Consider the following 19074-nt stretch of genomic DNA (forward strand, 5'->3'; position numbering starts at 1 on the left):
TCACAGGGAGAACATGCAAACTCCACATAAAAAGCCACCCATTACTGGAATTGAAGCCGGGTCATTGGTGCAGTGAGATACCAGTGCTAGCCACTCTATCCTTCCCTGTTGTAATTTTTAATAGGAGGAGTGATGCTGGAAAGCTAATTCTAATATTCGATAAACACATTTCCCTCTCCCTCACACACAAACAAACACACATCTATGTTAGAAATTAACACACACACACATATCTCTGTCTCACATTCACACACATGCCTCTGTCTCACATTCTCACATACACAACTCAGTCTCACATTCTCACACACACAACTCAGTCTCACATTCTCACACACACAACTCAGTCTCACATTCACACACACAGACAACATGTCTCTCACATTCACACATTCACGTCTCTGTCTCACATTCACACACATAGGTCTCTCACTCACACTTGCGTGACTATCTCACATTTACACACACACATATGTCTCTGTCTCACATTCACACACACACGTCTCTGTCTCACATTCACACATATTCGTGTTTCTCTCACATTCATGCACACTCACCGACATGAGCACACTCACCCTAACATCCTCATCCACACAAACGCAATTACACTCACATCCCCATATACAACAACACTCACCCTCATATCTTCGCCCACACCAGCACACTCACATCCTCACCCACACAAACACACTCATAATAATAATAATAATCGCTTATTGTCACAAGTAGGCTTCAATGAAGTTACTGTGAAAAGCCCCTAGTCACCAAATTCCGTTACCTGTTCGGGGAGGCCGGTATGGGAATTGAACCCGCGCTGCTGGCTTTGTTCTGCATTACAAACCAGCTGTTTAGCCCACTGTGCTAAACCAGCCCCGTAACTCGCTCCAAGGTCAGAAATCCCCCCTTCCATTCCCCACTTCTATCCTTTAACCAGAATCTGCAGCCACCCCACCCCCACAGCCCTTACCCAAGGCCAGATTTCCCGAGGTCAGATTCTCCCCCCCCCCTCCCCCTTCAAATACGCCAATCAGAGCAAGGCCTCTTGAAACACTGGATGCTGATTGGCTGACTAGTCCATTGGCCCAGTTGAGTTCTCTAATTGTAAAGTAGCTGTCTGCTCCTGGTCACTATCCAGTTTACCTGCTGGAAACAGAGGGTGTGTGACAGTCAAATGAGGAAAAAGAAAGGACTTTTATCTGATCCCCCCACAGGGAAATAACAGACTGGCACTCACTGTGGAACAGTCTCTAACTGAAGAGTCAGATCCTTCAGCAAAGGAGGAGAGGGAGTTGGAGGAAATCATGTTTGCATTTAATGTTTTGCAGAAGGATTACACCGTACTGCACCAGAGAATACAGAGAGGCTGGACACCACAGATAGATCCTGACAATCACCCAAGGAACAACTCCACAACTGTAGGAAAACATCCAGTCCCTTCACAGCATTCTCAACACAGAGAAGTTTGGACAGTGAAACCATCATCTGGAAATCAGTTCAGGGGAGTTTTGACACATCATCAGAATGAAACTGGTCGGTGGTGTGGAACCTTCCATCAGAACAAACCTTTCTGAAGGTTTGACTGTGGGCGATTGGTCAGGGTGAGGCTGGGAAGAAGTGTGAATGGGCTCCAAGTGTGGTGAGAGCTTCAATCATTCATCTAACTTCAGGAGCCATTGACTCATTCCGACAGGTGGGAGACTGTTACAGTGTGAGGTGTGTGAGGAATTCTCCACAGGCTCATAGGATATCCTCACACACAAGTTACGTCTGTTGTACAACTGCTAAGACGAGGACAGCCACATGGAAGATAAACCGTTCAAGTGTGAGTTGTGTGGCCGAGCTTTTTCACATTCATCGACACTCGTGAATCATCGGCGTATTCACACCGGAGAGAAGCCATTCAAATGTGAGGTCTGTGGCCAAGCCTTCACACATTCATCGACACTTGTGAATCATCGACTCATTCATACCAGTGAGAAATCACTCAAGTGTGAGGTGTGTGATAAAGCCTTTACTCGACTTTCAAACCTCCTGGACCATCAGACAATTCATTCGGGGGAGAAACCCTTCAAGTGTGAGGCTTGTGCTAAAGCTTTTGTGACTTCTGCAAGTTTCCTGAGACATCAGAGGATTCACACAGGGGAGAAACCGTTCCAGTGTGAGATTTGTGAGAAAGCTTTCACCCAATCTTCTGATCTTTTGACGCACCAGAGAATTCACACCGGGGAGAAACCATTCAGGTGTGATGTTTGTGAGAAAGCTTTCACCCACTCCTCCGATCTCCTGGCACACCAGCGGATTCACACAGGGGAGAAACCCTTCCAGTGTGAGGTGTGTGGCCGAGCCTTCACACAGTCGTCAACACTTGTGCAACACCGACGCGTCCACACTGGGGAGAAACCATTCACGTGCAAAGTGTGTGACAGATCATTCATACAGTCGTCAAACCTCCGCGCACATCAACGCCTTCACACTGGAGAGAAACCATTCAAGTGTGAGAGGTGTCATAAAGGATTTGCACAATTATCAGGCCTAGTGAATCACCAAGGGAGAAACCATTCAAGCCTGAGATGTGCAATCGAGCCTTCACTGCTCATGAAGCACTGAAGCACTCCCACAAGGTAAATGTCATTCCTGTTGATTCACCCGGAGAGAAACCATTCAATTATGAGGTGTGCAACATTCGCAAATTCATTCAGACTCATGATACACCGACGTGTTCAGAGTTGAACTGTGTGACAAGAGCTTTCCACAATCATTGTGAATCACAGGAACATTCACATTGGCAATAAACCATTTCCATGTGATGTGTGTGTGTGTGAGGCACAGCCTTCCAAATGCATCAAAACTGCTGTTCAGTGACAGGATCCACCTGGGAGAAACCCTTCAAGTGTGAGAATTACAAGCAAGTTCTCCTGAAGGTTTTGACCCTCCTGAGACACTCGCGATCCGCACAGGAGAGAAAGCCTCCAGGTGTGAGCTCCGTGACAAGGCTTTCAGTCACTGTGACTCATGGTCCATCACTGCACTCACACTGCGAGAACCCTGATCGGTCAGAACAATGTCATAAAGAGGAATAATGGAAAGGAATATGGAAATTTGAGTCATCCCTTGAGCCTTTACACCATTCATTTAGATCATAGCTGACTGTACCTTAACTTTCATCTAACTGACTTGGCTCTGTAACTCATAATCCCTTTGTAACCCTTCACCTCCTTGACTCTAACCCTTAATCCCTTGTCTAACAATGAACCTATCAATCTCAGTTTTGAAATTTTCAGTTGACTCCCAACATCAACAGATTTTGTGGGGAGAGAGTTCCAGATTTCCAGTCCCCTTTTTGTGAAGAAGTGTTTGTCAACATCACCCCTGAACAGCCTAGCTCTCATTTTAATGCTATGTTCCTTTGTTTTGGACTCTCCCACGAGAGGAATAGTTTCTCTCTAACTACTCTATCAAATTGTTTAATCATCTTAAACACCTCAATTAAATTACCCATTGATTTTCTTTTTTTTTAAATTTAGTGTACCCAATTATTTTTTTTTCCCAATTAAGGGGCAGTTTAGCGTGGCCAATCCACCTAACCAGCACATCTTTGGGTTATGGGGGTGAAACCCATGCAGACACGGGAGAATGTGCAAACTCCACACGGACAGTGACCCAGGGCCGCATTTTCCTTTTTAAAAAATAAATTTAACGTGCCCAATTATTTTTGGATTGTGGGGGTGACACCCACGCAGACGCGGAGAATGTGTAAACCCCACACGGACAGTGACCCGAGGCCAGGATCGAACCCAGGTTCTTGGCGCCGTGAGACAGCAGGGCGAACCACCACGTCACTGTGCTGCCCACCCATTGATTTTCCATGTGACCACTGGATCTCTGTAACCATTGGTGGGTTTGTATGATGGAAACGAGCTTCAGTCTACGTCACTTAAGTCTGGTGTCATTTCTAACCATCGAATTGGGAGCCAGGCAGTCTAAAGCGCCAGGATTTTGCAGAAAATTCTGTCCGGAGTATTCTTTTCTGGAAATAAATATTTTAATTAAAGTTTCCATTTTTACACTGTACAAGAAATGGATGAAAAGGTTAGAATTTACATTTTACACGTTGTTCCTTATTGGCACAACCCCCCCCCCCCCACTCACTTTGCTCCCCACCACTCTTCTGCTGTCTCCGGCTCCTATCCTAGGCCCTTCCCTTCACCTTAGATGGTTTGTTTCGGCATTTGTTTTACTCTTTATAGCTTTGTGAGGGGCCCTGTGTTCCCCGTGTCGGTCTCTCCCTGGGTTTCCCTTTGGGGTTTTCTTTTTTTTAATAAATTTAGAGTACCCAATTATTTTTCCAATTAAGGGGCAATTTAGCGTGGCCAATTCACCTAACCTGCACATCTTTGGGTTGTGGGGGCGAAACCCACGCAGACACGGGGAGAATGTGCAAACTCCACACGGACAGTGACCCAGGGCCGGGATTCGAACCCGGGTCCTCAGCGCCGTAGGCAACAATGCTAACCACTGTGCCACCGTGCTGCCCTCCTTTGGGGTTTTCTTTGGTCTCTCCCCGTTGTTGCCCCTTACCCTCATTCCTGCCTGCTTTTTGTGGCCCTAGTGTTTCCCATGCGTCCCCCCTCCCCCTGTTCTATTCATTATTGGCTTCAAACAGGCCTTGGAACAGGCTGATGAATGGCCCCCACACTTGGTGGAAGCCATCTTCCGATCCCAGAATGGTGCATTTGATCTTCTCCAGATGGAGACATTTCAGCAGGTCTCCCAGCCAGTCTGCAGCTGTGGGTGGTGCTGATGATCACCAGCCAAGCAGGATTCTCCAACGGGCGATTCGGGAAGCATATGCAAGGATGTCAGCCCACTTCTCCATATGTAATTCTGGCTGGCCTGATACCCCGAAAACTGCCCCCCTCAGGCACAGCTCCACCCTTACCCCCACAACCTTGGACAGCGCCTTGAAGAAGGCCTGACAAGTCTGGGGCAGGCCCAGAACCTGTGGGCATAGTTGGCTGGGCCTCTGGCATCGTTCACATTTGTCCTCCACCTCTGGGAAGAACCTGCTCATTTGGGTTCTGGTCAGGTGTGCTCTGTGCACCACTTTTAGCTGCATGAGGCTTAGCCTTGCGCAGGAGGAGGTGGAGTTGGCCCTGTTCAGTGCTTCGCTCCAGAGTCCCCACTTTTCTTCCATCCCTAGTTCTTCCTCCCGTTTCTCCATTGTTCCGTCCAGTGGGGAGCATGTCCTTTTGGAAAGTAGTCCGTATATTTCCCTGCAGTTCCCTTTTCCAAACTGACCGCGTCCAGTAGCTCCCCCACATTGTGTCACTCGGGGCTCTAGGATACCTCGTCATCTCCTTGCGGAGAAAGTGTGTGTCAGTAAAGTGAGCCAGCTCTCAGGAGTGGGTGTGGGGTAAAATCAGACCCTGCTTTAGTTGGTGATGTGAATTATAGACAGATCCTCTTCAGTTAAGGGGCAATTTAGCATGGCCAATCCATCTACCCTGCACATTTTTTGGGTTGTGGGGGCGAAACCCACGCAAACACGGGGAGAATGTGCAAACTCCACACGGACAGTGAACCAAAGCCAGGATCGGCGCCGTGAGGCCGCAGTGCTAACCCATTGCACCACCATGCTGCCCAGATCCTCTTCAGTTGACGGGTGTTTGACAAATACCACGGGTAATGTTTGTACTTTCTGTCTGGGAGGATTACTATCACTACTCTCCTGAGCATGGTGAGGGAGTGTGAGTGTTATAACTCACACGGGTCTCGTGCGGTAAGGATGGTCCACTACCTTGTAGTGCTTGCAGAATATGAGCTCTCCCCGATAAGAGGGCGACAGACCTTTAATACAGTTTGTGACTCCAGTCTACATGCTGTGTCTAAATAGTCGGCCAGTCAGGCACCGACTGGAGAAGACCAAGTGGGGAGCTGTACATAATAGTTTACGTGTTAAATAAAATAAGTTTTGTTTTTCTCTACAACTCAGTGTGGACTCCTTTCATTGCCCCTTCCAAAAGGGAGTGAGTCTCTACAGACGTGAGGTCCCTCAGCCCATCATACTTCAATGTAAGAACAGTGTGATATATTCACCGTACACACTTCCAAGATTAGTTTCATGTCCTGAGGAAGATCTTGAGTCATTTACAAAGGCTTTGTTAATAATAATAATCTTTATTGTCACAAGTAGACTTACATTAACACTGCAATGAAGTTACTCTGAAAATCCCTTAGTCGCCACATTCCGGCGCCTGTTCGGGTACACGGAGGGAGCGTTCAGAATCTCCAAATTACCTAACAGCACATTTTTTGGGACTTGTGGGAGGAAGTGGAGCACCCGGAGGAAACCCACGCAGACATGGGGAGAATGTGCAGACTCCGCACAGAATTTTGGTTGATTCAAAGTTTGGTGTGAGTTGAATATTGTGTTGTTTATCTGCTGCTTTATCAGTCATCTGTATAGATTTATAACTCACATTCACTTCTTCAATTGACCCAAACTACCCGTTTTGTCAGCCTGATGTGTTCATAGAATTATCATAGAATGTACAGTGCAGAAGGAGGCCATTCGGCCCATGGAGTCTGCACCGGCTCCTGAAGCCCACATAGGTACCCCAGTAACCCCCACTTAACATTTTTTGGACACTTAAGGGCAATTTATCATGGCCAATCCACCTAACCCACACATCTTTGGACATTGGGAGGAAACCGGAGCACCCGGAGGAAACCCACGCAATCCTATTCATTGAAACACTCAGGAGCCTACAGTAAGAGTCCTGTACACAATATCTTGGTCAATGTCACTATGGCTGTTACACTTTTTCCATTAATAGGTTTAAAATTTCCAGTTCACAGGAAGCAGAACATTTCCCTTGTATTTAAATAGTACCTGTCATGAACACGGTCTGTCTGAAAAAAAAATGATAAGTCACTGAAGTACTTCTTTGACAGCCAATTTATGCAATGTGATAATATCCAGATAATGGGTTAAATACAAAATATTTCCCTGTAAACTTTAAAGGATAATAGCCTGAAAGTTTGAATTGGTTTAAAGTGGTAACTAGTTTGAGCTGCAGGTGTCAGTGTTGTCTTTATGTCTGGGTTCCTGAAGCAGTTGCTCAAGATCTTGGAGTGGGACTTGAACCCACAACACTCTGACTCAGAGAACATGGATTAAAGATGTTGTCAGGGCCAAACAAATAATTCCTCAGACGCTGGGCTCCGTGTACAAATCCCATCCACCATTTATTGAAACACAAACATGTTGTAAAATGAGTGAAGAAATTATCCTGTAGATGTTTACGCACTGCACTGATCATAAAGTCAACCAGATCATAATGTACCATCCTTAAATAAAACTGCTTCAATTGGTCAGTCAATTAAAAAAAAAAATCCCTTCAGTGAAACCCCTTGACAAATATGCAACAACCACAAGTGCATAGATTGTGGCTGAGAGTTTACACTGTTTGTGTCGATTTTATCAGCGTAATCTAGCTGAAATTTGCCACATCAGGAATATAGATGTAAGTTACATCGTGTGAATTGAACTTTTGTGATCTTTAACACAGATTTATTAAGCATCACCCAGGAAGCTGGTACCAGCCACAGAAATGACCACGGCCCCAGATGGGAATAATGTGAGTGGTGAGTTTCTGTCGATTGCGCCGGTTTGAGGCAGCTCTTCAAATTCCACTCGGGGTTTTGAGGCGTTTAGGCATCAACAGTCAGTTATATTCATGACTCCAGTCTACATGCTGTGGCCAGAAATTATTTCAGCAAACTACAGGCATAGTTTATTTTGTTTGAGGGACATAAACGGGAGCAATAATTTAATATGGTCGTAATTACAATAGTACCTCAGTAATATTGCCTGGAGTTTCTGCTTTGCTTTTTAATTTTGTCATAGAATTTAAAATGATGAACTTTCTCTCTGTCCTTTTCAACTTTATAATGCTGGGTGAGATAGAGAGCAGATTGGGGTGAGAGAGACCACTGTAAGAGAGATAGGTTGGGAGAAAGAGTTGGAGAGAGGATGTAAATGGAAGTGGCGAGAGAGACAGAGGAGATGGATTGGGAATTGGCAGAAAAGAAATAGTTGGGGAGGAAAGTAAATTACTTCATTAAACTGAATACAACACTCGGCGAGCAGCAGCAGAGGTCACTGGAGTTTTATGGAATAGCTGCTTCCCCAAGGTGCTGGGAGTGATTGATAAAAATCACATGACTGAAGGTCACCCGAGGAGATTCACAGAGCTCCCTGAACAGAAAACAATTCCCCTCCTTCATGTTGTGTGTAATGGCCGTCTGAGAATACTCCATGTGAACGCCACTCACACTGGATCATCCCACAATGCTTTAATTGTCGGAAACTCGGACACCCATATTCAGAGAAGGTGAGTGACCTGATGGTCAGCTGATTTGGAACAAGGTCCATTCCATCCTTCTGTGGCTGATGTCACCATTTCATGTACCACTGAGATGGAGGTTTTGTTTATTGAATATAATTTACAATTTCTTTTTTGCTCTGATGAAGTAATTGTATTTTAAAACTAATTTAGCTTTAACTGCCCAGACTAAACAATTGCTTTGGACTGTCATTGCTGCAAGGACAGCAGACATCCTGGGCGGAATTTTGGCCTTTATAGCTGAAGGAATAGAATATAAAAATACGGAAGTGTTGCTGCAATTGTACATGGCATTGGTGAGACCATATCTATGTCCAGTTTTTGTCCCCTTGTTTGAGCAGGGATTTAATTGCATTACATTTGTAATGTAAGCCTACTTGTGACAATAAAGATTAATATTATTATTCACCCGCGGGGTTTTACCCACCCACACAAACCCAGAAATTACCGCATTCACCTTCTTTAAAATGCCTTGGGGATAAAAATTGGAAGGCAAACCAGAACCTTGGGAGTACCATCATCTTCACCATGTGCACCCTCCCCGCCAATGACAGCGGGAGCACATCCCACCTTCTGACGTCCCCCTTCATCTGCTCCACCAACCGAGCCAGATTCAGCTTGTGCTCCCACTCCCACGCCACCTGGATACCCAAATGCCAAAAGCTCCCCCCCCAATCACCTTGAACGCCATCTTCCCCAATCTCTTCTCCTGCCTCCTCGCCTAGATCGAGAAGACCTCGCTTGAACCCATATTCAATTTATACCCCGAAAACCGGTCAAATTCCGCAATATCCCCATAATCTCTCCAATCCCCCCAGACTCGATGGGCTGAATGGCCTCCTGCTGCACTATAAATTCTATGATGCTCCTGGACCATCTTTGGACGCGTCTGTTGACACTTTAATCTGCTTAGATGGGTCAAAAAAATGTGAGAACTGGCCTGATGGTCAGTGAAGTCTTGAGCTTCTTCCACTCTTGGTCACGTTGCTCAGTCCAAGTGAAATCTGTTGTCTTGTGCAGGAGATCATGTAGATGTGTTCTTCTTGCTGACAGGTTAAAATAAATTACCCTATAAAATTGATCATACGGCTTTCTTGTCCTGTGGTTTTGGCATGTTGAGAATTGCTTGGATTTTGTCCTTGTCAGGTTCAATGCCATGTGGTGAGAGTTTGTCACCTCGGAATGTGACCTCAGTTATTCCAAATTGGTACTTTTGCTTGTTGAGCTTCAGCCCATTTCTACTGAAGCTCATTAGAACTTTTAAGCAACCTCTATTGTGCTCTTCTATGGTTGAGCCTCAAACGATGATATCATTCATGTACACACGTACACCTTCGATGCCTTTGATTATGTGCTCCATGGCACGGTGGAAAATTTCTGATGCCAAAATTATGTCAAACGGCATTCTCAGAAAGCAATACTGTCCAAATGGCGCATTAAAAGTGCAGTATTTTGTACTTTATTTCTCTCGCTTTAGCCAAAAACCTTGAGATGCATCAAGTTTCAGAAAGAATTGTGCACCAGCCATCTCCGATGTGATTTCCTCACGCTTTGGTATTTGATAGTGTTCTCTTTTGATATTCTCCTTGAGATTTTTTGGATCCACACATATCTTTTTCTTGACACAAACTATGGAGTTTACCCAGTCAGTAGGTTCTTCTATCTTGCTGATTACTTTTAATTTTGTCATTCTGTCGAGCTCCTTTTTGAAGCGATCCCAAAGAGGTGTAGGTACTCTTCTTGGTGCCTTAGTATCACAGGTTTTACATCCTCTTTGAGTTATATCTTGTCGGTGAATGGTAGAGTACCAAAACCTGTGAACACATCTATGAATTTGCTGATAATGTTCTCAGAATCGGCGGAGTGTTGATTCAATCGTTTGTGGATGCTATATACCAACTGCAGTAGACCTAATTCTTCACAGGACTGATCATCTAATAATGAATCCAAGCCCTCTGATACAATACAGAATGGGACGGAATAAACTGTGTTCTTCACCACCACATTCAGATCACAAGCACATTTTAAAAAAATAAACATTTTATTGAGGTATTTTTTGGTTTTACAACGAGAAAGTAAACAATATACATGAGTCTATAAACATAGTGCAAAAGCCTGCTACCTCCCTTGAAGGTCCCGCCTTTATTAAACCCCAACTCTAAACTAAACTATCCCCCCATCTTCTGCTGACGATTAATTTTCTGCAAAGAAGTCGATAATGTCGAGGCGAACCCTAACAGTGACCCTCTCAAGGCGAACTTGATTTAGAAAGGTAGCCATGTCAGTAAGCCGGGTCTCCGACTTCGGGGGCTTTGAGTCCCTCCAACCTAATAGTATCCGTCTCCGGGTTACCAGGAAGGCAAAGGCCAGAACGTCTGCCTCTTTCTCCTCCTGGACTTGCGGATCTTCCGACACCCCGGAAATCGCCACCTCTGGACTCGGTGCCACCCTTGTTTTTAACACCGTGGACATGACATTCGCAAACCCCTGCCAGAATCCCTTAAGCTTCGGGCATGTCCAGAACATATGGACATGGTTCGCTGCCCCCCCCCCCCCCCCCCCCCCCAGCACAACACCTGTCTTCTACAACAAAGAACCTGCTCATCCGGGCCACTGTCATGTGAGCCCGGTAAACGACCTTGAACTTTATCTCAGGCTGAGCCTGGCACATGTTGTGGACACGTTGATTTTACTCAACACATCCGCCCAGAGACCATCCTCTATCTCTCCTCCTAACTGCTCTTCCCATTTGCGCTTCAGCTCCTCAGTCTGCGTGTCCTCTGACCCCATGAGCTCCTTATAGATGTCGTAGACCTTCCCTTCTCCTACCCTCAGTCTGGAAACTACCCTGTCCTGAATCCCCTTTGGTGGTAGGAGCGGGAAGTTTGAGACCTGTCTACGTAGGAAGTCCCACACCTGCAGGTACCTAAATGCGTTTCCCCTCGCCAATCCAAATTTCTCCTCCAGCTCCCTCAAGCTAGGAAAGCACCCTTCTATAAACATATCCCCTATCCTCTCAATTCCTGCCCTCTGCCATCTCTGAAACCCCCCCACCCCCGTTCCATCTTTCCTGGGGGAAACCGGTGGTTATTACAAATTGGGGACCAGACCGATGCTCCCTCCGCTCCCACAGGCTTCCTCCATTGCCTCCAGACTCACTGGGCTGCCACCACCACAGGGCTGGTGGAGTACCGTGCCGGCGGGAACGGCAGAGGCGCCGTTATCAGCGCCCCCGAATTGGTGCCCTTACATGAAGCCGCCTCCATACACTCCCATGCCGACCCTACCCCACCACCAACTTCCTGATCATGGCTATATTCGCCGGCCAATAATAGTTACTGAAGTTTGGCAGCGCCAGCCCGCCCTCTCCCCGGCTCCACTCAATCATCCCCTTTTTTACTCGCGGGATCTTGCCCGCCCATACAAAGCCAGTGATAACTTTCTTAACCCCATTTAAAGAAGGAGCACGGAATAAAGATGGGGAGACACTGGAACACAAACAGGAATCTCGGAAGGACCGTCATCTTCACCATCTGCACCCTCCCAGCTAGTGACAGCGGATGCGCGTCCCACCTCCGAAAATCGTCCTTCATTTGGTCCACCAGACGGGCCAGATTAAGTTTGTGTAACCATTCCCATTCCCGCGCCACTTGGATGCCTAGATACCTAAAACTTCCCCCTACCACTCTAAACAGCAGGTCCCCCAATCGCCTCTCCCGTCCCCTTGCCTGGGGATAATCTTGCTTTTCCCCATATTTAGTTTGTAGCCCGAGAACCGGCCAAATTCCCCCAGAATCCTCATGATTTCTTCCATCCCCGATCCCCCCCACCCCCCCGGACCAACCCCTTCCAGCCCCTTGAGGCTCTCAGCGCAATTGCTCTACAGCTAGCGAGAACAACAGTGGGGAGAGGGGGCACCCCTGCCTCGTCCCCTGGTGTAGCCTAAAATAGTCTGATGTCATCCTATTCATCCGTACGCTCGCAACAGGAGCCTGATACAGCAACCTGACACAAGCATATTTAATGCTTGAACCATTATAATCTCTCAGAGATATTTTGTGATTTATCCTAAATCGGCTGCATTTTTAGATTTTTTACATCAGTCTTGCTGATTAAATTGGCTTTGGCACCAGTGTCTAACTTCAATTGGACCACTGTACCGTTCACTTTAAGTGGTAGCAGCCATTTGTCCTCATCAACTGCATTTATTTTAAATGGAGTATCAGTTTGCATTCTTTTAAGTGCTCGAGAATATTTTGATGTGTCCAAAAATGTATTCTTCTTTGTTATTACTCCAACAAACGGTGATGTTTCATCACTGGATGAAACAGTGCTGACTGATCTGGGTTGAGCTCAGAGTAACAATTCTGAGCAAAGTGATTTTTTTCCCTTTGCACCTGGAACAAAACTTGCCAAATGCTGGACAGTTCCTTAATTTGTGCCCTTGACCACATCTTTTACACAGAAATACATAGCCCTGCTCTTTAGCCTGTTTGTTGGTGTGCGAGAAGGTGCAGGAACTTACCCATCTTTTTTTGGAAGTTTACTGCCTGGTTGGGAAAAGGGCAACAACCGGAGTGTTCTCTTCCTTCTATGTTCTATGTTTGACTTGAGGCCATGAGACTCCAAGATGTTCGGACCTTCAAGGGCAACTCCCTCCCGACCGTATACCACCGTGCTGCCACCCCTGATGGGTCTGTCCTGTTTATGAGACAGGACATGCCCAGGGATGGTGATGGTGGTGTCGGGCATTGTCAGTAAGGTATGAATCAATGAGTATGTCAGGCTCTTGCTTGACTAGTCTGTGGGATAGATCTCCCAATTTTGGCAGTCCCCACAGATGTTAGTAAGGAGGACTTTGCAAGGCCGGCAGGGCTGGGTTTGCCGATGTTGTTTCCGGTGTCTAGGTTGATACTGGGGGATCTGTCTAGTTTTATTGCTTTTAGTAGAATTTGTAGCGGTTTTGACAGGAGCATAAGAACAGGAGTAGGCCATTCAGCAACTCAAGTCACCCACCATTTCAAAAGATCAAGGCTGAGCTGTGACCTAACACTACATACCTGCCCATGGCCCATATCCCTAAATACCTTTACTTAATTAAATTTAAGATTTAAAATTAACGACTGTTCGAACTTCAACTGCAGCTTGTGGGAGAGAGTTCCAAACCTCTACCACCCTTTGTGAGTGAAGATGTTCTTTCGAACATCTCTCCTGAATGGTCTGGCACTAATTTTTAGACAATACCCCCTAGTTTTAGAATCTTCAACCAGTGGGAATAGTTTATCTTTAAACACCCTGTCTTTCCCTGTTCTTGAGCGAGATTCTCCGACCTCCCCGCCGGGTCGGAGAATCGCCCCGGGGGAGGGGGGAGGGGGAGGGTGTGTGTGAATCTCGCCCCGACGCCGGATGCTGAATTCTCCGGAGCCGGGGTTTTGGCGGGGACGGGAATCGCACCGCACCAGTCGGGGTGGGAGATTCTCCGGCCTGCGATGGGCCGAGTAGCTGCCTGTTTTTGGCCGGTCCCGCTGGCGTGAATCAAACCAGGTCCGTATCGGCGGGACCTGGCTCTGCGGGCGGCCTGCGGAGTCCTCGGGGGGGGGGGGCGCGAGGGATCTGGCCCTGGGGGGGTGCCCCCCACGGTGGCCTGGCCCGCAATCGGGGCTCACCGATCCACTGCCGGGCCTGTGCCGTGGGGGCACTCTTTCCCTCTGCCATGGTCGGCGTGGAGAACACCCCTGCACATATGCTGGGATTACGCCAGCACACGCTGGCACTCCCACGCATGCGCCAACTCGCACCGGCCAGCGAAGGCCCTTCGGTGCTGGTTGGCGTGACGCCAAGCCCTTCCGCGCCAGCTGGCGCGGCGCCAACCCCGCCGGCACCGGCCTAGCCCCTGAAGGTGTGGAGGATTCCGCACCTTCCGGGCGGCCCGACGCCGGAGTGGTTCACGCCACCCCTTGGCGCCAGTACGGCCCGCCCCACCAAGTAGGCGAGAATCCCGCCCAATATCTTCAATACTTCGATCAGACCACCACTTAACCTTCTAAATTATAACGATAAAAGGACTGATTTATGTAATCTCTCTTCGTCCAGGTATAATTTTTTTAAACTTACCCTCCAAGGCCCAAATATCCTTCCTCAGGTGTGGTGCCCAGATCTGCTGACAGTACACCAAGTGGGGTCTAACCAGGATTTTGGAGAACTGCAGGAATAACCCCTGTGTCTTTGTATTCCAATCCTCTAGATATAAAGGTTAGCGTTCCATTAGCCTATTTGATTATTTTCTGCACGTGCATCTGGCTTTTAAAGGATCTTTGTACCCAAACCCCCAAATCTCTTTGGACTAATAACCAAACTCTGTAATCTTGGACTTGACTCCACTCCCTGTGCAGCTGGATCCTTGACTTCCTCAATCTTGATCCTTGACTTCTGCAATTTGTCAGGATAGGTAACAGCACCTCCTCCACAACAGTCCTCAACACCTGGGCCCCGCAAGGATGTGTGCTTAGTCCTCTACTGTACTCCCTGTGCACACATGACTGTGTGGCGAGATTCAACTCCAATTCGATCTATGAGTTTGCGGATGAAACGACTGTGGTGCGTCGTATCTCAAACAATGACGAATCAGACTACAGAAGGGAGATAAATCACTTGGTTGCATGGTGTACCGAAAACAACCTCCCTCTAAATGTTGGAAAGACCAAGGAACTGATCATCGACTTCAGGAAGCGGAGCACGACACCACCCAACCGTCTACATCAATGGCTCCGAAGTAGAGATGGTTGATAGCTTTAAGTTCCTGGGGGTCACCATCACCAACAGTCTGTCCTGGTCCACTCACGTTGAGGCAACAGTCAAGAAAGCCCAACAATGTCTCTACTTCCTACAGAAGCTAAAGAAGTTCGGCATGTCTGCATCGACTATCACAAACTTCTACAGATGTGCCATAGAGAGCATCCTATCCGGCCACATCACAGGTTGGTATGGCAACTGCTCAGCCCAAAATCTCAAGAAACTGCAGTGTGGTGAACTCAGCCCAACATATCACACAAGCTTGCAACCCTCCCATTGATTCTGTCTACATCTCCCGCTGCTTCAGGAAGGCAGACAGCATTATCATAGACCCCCCCTCCCACCCAGGCATTTCTATCTTCCAAACCCTTCCATCAGGCAGAAGATACAGAAGTCTGAAGACCTGCACATCCAGACATAAGAACAGCTTCTTCCTCACAGCTACGAGACTCCTCAACGATTCTCCCTCAGACTGATCTGTTCCCTATATGAACACTATTCATGATGCTCCATGCTGCTCTTGCTCACATATTTGCTTTGTTTGACCCTTGTTCCACACTGTAACCAATCACTATTTGTCGATGTACTCTGTCGATTGTTCATTTTGTCTACTGTGTACGTTCCCTTGGCCACAGAAAAATACTTTTCACTGTACTGCAGTACATGTGACAATCAATCAATCGATCAAACAAAATCCACTGACCCCAACCTCTTTCCATTTAGAAAGTACTCTGATAGAAGTAAGTAGCTTGCAAGAACATTTAAGAGACATTTAAGACTCCACCACTTGCTGTGGGCCTGGAGTCACATGAAGGACAGACCAGGTAAGAATGGTAATTTCCTGTGCACATATCTTGGGCGAAATTCTCCGACCCCCAGCAGGGTCGGAGAATCGCCCGGGACAGCCGAAAATCCCGCCCCCGCCCCAGGGAAGCTCAATGAGCCTCCTGATGCCCTGTCCCGCAGTACCTGCGCTAGAGTGCAGATGGACCGTCTCCGCTCCCTCCACGCGGACCTCTGCCACCCAGGGGTGACCCGTTTCTACCATTTCATTAAGGCCCGCAACCTGCCTTTCTCCATTGAGGAAGTCAGGACAGTAACCCGTGACTGCCACACCTGCGCAGAGTGCAAACTGCACTTCTACCGCCCCGAGCGCGCACATCTGATCAAAGCATTCCACCCCTTCGAACGTCTCAGCATTGACTTCAAGGGGCCCCTTCCCTCTAGCAACCGCAATATTTACTTCCTGGCGGTAATCGACGAATACTCCCACTCCCCTTCGCCATTCCCAGCCACGACATGACCACATCGACCGTCATTAAGGCCCTCCTCTCCATCTTCTCCCTGTTCGGCTACCCCGCATACATACATAGCGATCGGGGGTCCTCATTTATGAGCGACGAGCTGCGTCAATTCCTGCTCAACAGGGGCATTGCCTCTAGCAGGGCGACCAGCTCTCACCCTCGGGGTAACGGACAGGTCGAGCGGGAGAATGGGACCATCTGGAAGACCATATTACTGGCCCTCGGTCCAGAGATCTCCCTATTTCCCGATGGCAAGAGGTTATCCCCGATGCCCTACATTCTATCCGCTCACTCCTCTGCACCACAACAAATCATACACCTCATGAACGACTTCTTGTTTTCCCCAGAAAGTCGTCCTCCGGATCCCCTCTCCCGACGTGGCTGGCCGCCCCCGGACCCATCTTGCTCCGGAAGCATGTGCGGGTGCACAAGTCCGACCCGTTGGTGGAACAAGTCCAATTACTCCACGCTAACCCGCAGTATGCATACGTGGAGTACCCCGACGGTCGGCAGGACATGGTCTCCCTCCGGGACCTGGCACCCGCCGGCGTGCGGCCCTCCCCCCCCTTCACCACAGACCCCCCCCCCTGTTTTGTTTCCCCCAGCGCCCCTCCCAGGCCACCACTTCCCCATCCATGGCATCTCCACCACCAGCCCAGGTGACGAAGACTGTTCAAGGACCATCGCTCCCGGACTCCAGGACATCGGCGGAACCACCACCATCGGCTGAACCAACGTCACTAACTCCACTGCGGCGGTCTGCCAGGATGTCACGGGCAACAAAAAGGCTGATCGAGTCTATTTAATTTTTCAACAACTCCATGGACCTTGTATGGACAATATGTACTATTGTTAATTGTCTGGGCCTGTGGGAAGCCAAAGTTTTTCTCCCTTCTCATACCACCAGTTCTCCCCCCCCCCCCCCCCCCCCGGCTCTCGTTGATACCCCCCCCCCCCCCGCTCCGCTTCTTTCTCCGCATGGGGTGAATGTGGTGGTATGATTTGCATAGCTGTCTGCCATTGGTGCAGAACACTGGCTTACCATTGGCCTTGGTCGGTCATGTGCCTCTCGACCGATTGGTTGAGACCAGTCATGTGACGGCTCCCCGATTGGTCGAGAGGCTGAGTTAACCCCACCTCAGAGCGAGGTATAAATACCCAGAACGCCCGGCGGTCGTCCATTTACTGTAGTCGACCGCAGGGCTAACTTCTAGCTTATTAAAGCCTAACTTTTGTACAGCAACTCGTCTCGTGTTCGATTGATGGCTCATCACAGTTTAACAGATCACTCAGTACATGGATACTGAGAATGCACATCCAACACTGATGTTGTCAGTTTGGAAGCCTCCGAGGATGAAGAATGCTGCTCCCACACTAGAAATCTCTGTCAACGTTTTCCCAGGGGAACTGAGACAGCAGCTGCAATAAGTGAGGTTTTATTCAGATGGGATAATGACAAGTTTAAATCCCCACCTGAGCTGCTGCTCAAAGTCACCTCCGTTTCCCCGGTCAGTTTCCCAAACTTCAGGAAACTCCTGTTACTGCAAGGGGCAGCAGGGTAGCATGGTGGTTAGCATAAATGCTTCACAGCTCCAGGGTCCCAGGTTCGATTCCCGGCTGGGTCACTGTCTGTGTGGAGTCTGCACGTCCTCCCCCTGTGTGCGTGGGTTTCCTCCGGGTGCTCCGGTTTCCTCCCACAGTCCAAAGATGTGCGGGTTAGGTGGATTGGTCATGCTAAATTGCCCGTAGTGTTCTAATAAAAGTAAGGTTAAGGGGGGGGGGTTGTTGGGTTACGGGTATAGGGTGGATACGTGGGTTTGAGTAGGGTGATCATGGCTCGGCGCAACATTGAGGGCCGAAGGGCCTGTTCTGTGCTGTACTGTTCTATGTTCTAAATATTTGGATTGTCTGTGAGAGACGTCAATCAGAGAGCCCACCCACTCTGCCCATTCTCTCCTCTTCCTCTACCACAGCTGCTTCACTTCCTGTAGGGACTCAAAACCAAGTCAGGAGATGGTGAGTGAAGGAGCAGAATTTACAATCATTACATTGCACAATATCCACACTAATGTTCAGGCAGTCTGACTATCCTGTGGGTAATCAGCTGTGGAAATGCCCCTTATGCTGTGTGAGAAGATCCAGCTCACAGACCTGTTTACTCGGTGCTTTGTGCTGAGCTGTTTGATTGGCTGTGTGTTGGATATTCAGGGTGTTTATTGGAAGCATTTCCCTTCTGATTTACAGGCTGAGTTTTGTTGATGGGTCATTGCTGAATATGAGAAGGCGAGGTGTGATTATCTGGGAGGGGCAGAGACACATTTATTGAAATGTCTTTTAATATCCTCTTTGAAGATTTTACCTGAAGGCCTTGACCTTTCTCAAAAGCCTGGGCTTGGATTTGATAGTTTTGCCCAGTGCTGCGTGTGAGAGCTGAATTTGGGATGTGCAGTCTGAGTGAGTGCAGTGTGTCTAATTTCCCAGGATAAACCAGAACCCTTCAATCAGCTCCACTGAGGCAATATTTTCCTTAGCTTCCAGGACTTCCTGCCAGTGGCTTTTCCTCACAGTGCCTG

General features: G+C 48.1%; 3 protein-coding genes and 1 pseudogene across 5 annotated transcripts in view; 3 read left to right on the forward strand and 1 right to left on the reverse strand.

Annotated features, from left to right (window-relative positions):
- LOC119975588 overlaps positions 1-3516 on the forward strand; it is a 40061-nt pseudogene extending 36545 nt beyond the window's left edge.
- LOC119975587 overlaps positions 1-19074 on the reverse strand; it is a 639245-nt gene that overhangs the window by 378739 nt on the left and 241432 nt on the right. The window lies entirely within an intron of this gene.
- LOC119976646 (zinc finger protein 2-like) overlaps positions 1-19074 on the forward strand; it is a 482048-nt gene that overhangs the window by 4440 nt on the left and 458534 nt on the right. The gene's annotated exons all lie outside the window — the stretch shown is intronic.
- Positions 7624-19074, forward strand: part of LOC119976654 (zinc finger protein 271-like) — a 29574-nt gene continuing 18123 nt past the window's right edge. For 2 of the 3 annotated variants that reach the window (XR_005462954.1, XM_038817314.1), the window contains exon 1: positions 18491-18517. The gene's annotated coding sequence lies outside the window, so the exon portion shown is untranslated. Of the gene's footprint in view, positions 7638-18490; positions 18518-19074 lie in introns of those variants that run through there. The other variant, XM_038817313.1, reaches the window with a different exon arrangement.

The sequence above is a fragment of the Scyliorhinus canicula genome, chromosome 13 (genome assembly GCF_902713615.1).
Source record: "Scyliorhinus canicula chromosome 13, sScyCan1.1, whole genome shotgun sequence".
In the NCBI taxonomy this organism is placed as follows: Eukaryota; Metazoa; Chordata; class Chondrichthyes; order Carcharhiniformes; family Scyliorhinidae; genus Scyliorhinus; species Scyliorhinus canicula.